Source organism: Coffea eugenioides, chromosome 2 (assembly GCF_003713205.1).
Source record: "Coffea eugenioides isolate CCC68of chromosome 2, Ceug_1.0, whole genome shotgun sequence".
NCBI classification, from domain to species: domain Eukaryota; kingdom Viridiplantae; phylum Streptophyta; class Magnoliopsida; order Gentianales; family Rubiaceae; genus Coffea; species Coffea eugenioides.
Window position 1 is genome coordinate 31,778,331 of NC_040036.1, and position 4,178 is coordinate 31,782,508.

Consider the following 4,178-nt stretch of genomic DNA (forward strand, 5'->3'; position numbering starts at 1 on the left):
AAACCCCGAAACTAGCTAGGACATTCTGGCAAAATTACAACCAACAATGACAATATAAATAGAAAATATTGCAACAATGATAATATAAATCGACACCTGCATATCAAGAACAGAATACTTGTGCTAAATTGCTTGCTTAAACAACCATCATAGAGATAGAGGTTATATACACTGTAGTGGAAAAGTAGCCCTCATTTCTGGCTACTTTAACATTGAAATGGTTTGTTAGCAATCGAAACTTTTGGCCTCTGGAAGCAACACCAGTCCTAGCCATTAGTAGTCTCTTGGCGTCTGAAAAAAGCAAACATTGATACAGCCAAATATTGATATAATCCATGAATACTATAATGAAAAAAGCAAATTACTTCCTTTTTTGCAAAATACCAGCCAAAACCTCGATAAGCCCCAAGAGCAACAACCAGCTGAGACATTCAGGCAAAATCACAACCAACAATGACAATATAAATAGAAAATATTGCAAAACAAATTCACGATTCTTTAGAAGAATGCATTCTCACTAAAAGTTTAATAAATGTATTCTCGCTAAAAGAAATAGAAAAATGTATTCTCGCTAAAAGCCTAAAACAAGCCAAAGAGAAAGGTAGCCCTTTTGAATTGTAATAGTCCTTTCTAGTTTCAAAGGTAAGACAAGACTTCAACCAATTGTGGATTTCAAAAACACAAAACAAAGGAACCAAGCCATCAGCTTCAACATTGAAACACCAAGGCACCACCACTTTCCTCCTCCTTGCAGACCTACACAGGCCATCAGTTCACAATGTTTCCATGTCAGGTAAGGGTGACTGTAAAACTGCATAAGCTCAATGCTAAATTAAGACCATTTTCCTTTGACAAATAATACTTGAATAAGGACACAACGACCATTTTGCTTTAGCTGTAGGGCAAATGTACCATTTTCACAAGAAATGAAGCACCTGCCTCTACCTTTTCCTCTTGCTTCTTAATATCATTCTCATCTAATATTCAACGCCTTCCAAGAAATTTGACAGGGTCACTAATTTGCTACAACAAGTATACAATAATCTCACCTCCTTTAAAGAACAAGACACTGCACCTGGTGTGAAAAGTTAACAAAATAAGGAAGTAGAATTAATAGGCTTAATCAAGGGAAATTGCAGTTATATCCAAGGCTTACTTACAGATGTTACTCTACAAGCAGTTAGTTTAAGTTCTTGTTCAAGTAGACCAGGCTCTGCTTCATTTAATTGGTGAAAACCTCTCTCCACTACCCTGTAATAAATTCAATCGTGGGATTATTTGTAAAAGTCATTACCGTTTATAACATACCTCGTCGCTAATTTTATCATACACCAAGTGCTACACAGCTACTGTTACAGGACTTTTATCAGATTTTGCATGGACATCCGACTGCAATAATGCTCTCTGCACTTTCTGCACAGAGTTCCAAGTGCTACACAGGTCTCAGACAAAACTTAGTGGAGAAGTGTAAAAATACATAAAACTTTGACTGATGAAGATGCATATAACTGAAAATTTGATAATGCAAAACTCAGGGGTTTCTGCTCATGTAAGTTTCTGATGTTGCCGTATTGAAAACAGAGGAGGAAATCAAACACATAGCCTACTTTCATACGTCATACAATGTAACGAGTTACTTTTAAACAGTGAAAATAATTATTTTCCTGGTACAAGTCAGTCTAAGAAATTAGAAAGGAGAAGTGAGTTCTCCAACATACCAGAAATTAATTTGCAGAAAATGCAATACAGAATATATTAAATGAGTTATCTGTGCTATTTCATCCCTAAAAAATGATAGGATATGAGACATTAATCTTATCTAGATGATGGAGAAATAATTTACTAGAATATTGATAATTTACTAGAACACTGCTTGCACAAAATACAGGATATGAAGCAGACATGAACCACAACAAAGCTAAATATCTCATCTTTCAGTGTAGAATCCAAATGCAGTATCAATTTGTGGTTCCACAATGCAAAAGCTTCTAATAGATCTCAAAAAACCATTTTAAGGAAGACATACGAGATTACCCCTTTCATCTTCATCACCAATATGATTTTAAACTAACATTATATATTCCAACAAGCTAAAACTTGGACTCGATTTAACTAATTGAACTCAAACCCAAAATAAGAAAAAGGAAACAAACGATCAACTTGTGCTTTTTTTTTTAATCCTTATTAACAGCATAAATCTAGAAGCCAAAAATACTAGAGCAAAATATCAGGAAAAAAAAAATTGCTGTTTGATTGGCAAAAATTTAGACAAATTCACCTTCACAAAACAAAACAAACCATTGCAATGTATCCAATGAAAAAAAAGCTATGTAATAAAGCCCATAACCAATGATTAATTGAAAAATTTTCAAAGATCGAGTTACCTTTCACAAGCCCTAAATGTGTCTGAAATTTGGGGAAAGCGGGAGAGCTGAAGGAGAGAGCCCAGAAAATAAGGATGAGAGGAATAAAAATGATTACAGCAGCAATGGAGGCGCGGCAGAGGTTACCAAACTGATTGAGCCGTATCCTTGTGAACTTGGTACTGGCTATGGTCAGACTTGTTTATCTACGAAATTCGCATGGCGCAGCCCATATCACTTATAGCCACTGGATTTGAGCCAATTTACAGAAAGAAACCCTATAATTTCACTCTTAACATGCGTAAATAAAAGTAGATGTTCAATGCTGGGAAAAGGCAGAGGAGGAAGATGAGTAAGAGGAGAGACAAGGCGTCAGCAATGGAAGTATAGGTGGAGGCAGAGGAGGAAGTATGGGAGGAGGCGGAGAAGGAAGATGTGGAGGAGAAAGAGCTGCAAAAGAAACGGTGGTTGGTCTGTGACAAGAGACAGAGAGAGGACTTTCATTTTCAGTTATGTTTTTGTTGATTATATAGAGACCCGTTTCACTGATTTAATCCACCTAGGATCCGCGTACTAACCCGAATAGGAGGTGAAATTATGGAATTGGAATTGTAATTCTTAGGTCCTATCAAAGAATTGAATTTGTGGAATTGATGGCTCGTAGAATTCGAATTGAATTCTAATTCTCTGGCATTGATAGTGTCCAAACCGAAGAATTGGAATTGGGGCTTCAATTCTAATTCTAAACCTCCAATTCTACGGGAACCAAACGTACCCTTAACTCATTCCTACACTCAACTTTCTTCACCTTTCTTGTCATTTGGTAAATATCATCATTTTTTGACAAAAAAAAAACTCCACTTTGGCTAAAGAGACTCTCGGCTCTCTCCTTCAAAAGGCAAGAAAAGAAGTCAGACAAAAAAAAAAAAAAGCACTCTTCATCCTCCCATGTCACTCTCGGCTCCCTATCTTTCTTCTCTCAATTCATAAGACACAAAAGAAAGGCTCCATTCGGCTCCCTCCCTTTTCCCAATATACACACACGGAATCAAACACAAGAAGGCAAGCAATCGGACGTGAGGAGGTTGGAATTTCATCAAAACTTTTAACTAAGGTCATAAGAGGTATCAACACTTTCATTGAACTATTTTCCGGTTTTTCTTTATCATGTTAAATTCATGTATGATTGGTTATTGCTGCTGTTTTCTTGTTGTTGCTGCTGGTGTTTGTTGAATTTTTTTTGGGGTAAGACATGAATGACATTAAGGAAAGGGAGATGGTCTTGTGAATGCATGTTGAGTGTTTGAGAAAATGTTTAAATGAAGAGTCGAATTAAATGGGGTTATTTTTTTGTTCGTTTAAGATTATGGTTGGATTGTAGAAGTCACGAGCCTTGTTTTGGTATAAAATTTACAATTTTTGGGTGAGTTTTGAGTGATCTTGGGAGAGTAAAACCACGGCTGTTTTTGGGCATTTTGGCCACCTTCGGGTCATTTTTTGTAAAAACTAATTTCAAAAACGGATTCTACCCGAAAAATCGAGTGAGGGGTGAATTTTGGTAATTTTTTCACGACCGGAGAGGTCGCCGGCGACCGGCGGCCACCATGGCCGCCAATTGAAGTAAGCTTCAGCTTGCCGGAGTGGAAGGAGAAGAAAAGAAGAAGAAGAAGAGAAGGAAAAAGAAAGGAAAGAAAAAAAGGGGTTGGGCTAATTTTTATTTTTTGGTGGGCTTGTTTCTTATTTTCGATTGGGTTCGAAGGTCAGACCCATGCTTTATTTTGGTTGGGTTTGAGTGATAACAAGACAGGTTGGCTT

General features: G+C 36.8%; 1 long non-coding RNA gene across 3 annotated transcripts; it reads right to left on the reverse strand.

Moving 5' to 3' along the window:
• Positions 1-473: 473 nt before the first annotated feature.
• Positions 474-2,865, reverse strand: LOC113764012. 3 transcript variants are annotated; one of them, XR_003467440.1, is made up of 4 exons: positions 2,385-2,865; positions 1,161-1,413; positions 913-1,075; positions 474-756 (listed from the first exon to the last, which is right to left on the reverse strand). It is a non-coding gene; the product is annotated as an uncharacterized LOC113764012 (long non-coding RNA). The 3 variants fall into 3 exon arrangements; XR_003467439.1 differs by having other exon boundaries at positions 474-1,075; XR_003467441.1 differs by having other exon boundaries at positions 474-1,075; positions 1,161-1,432.
• Positions 2,866-4,178: the final 1,313 nt, after the last annotated feature.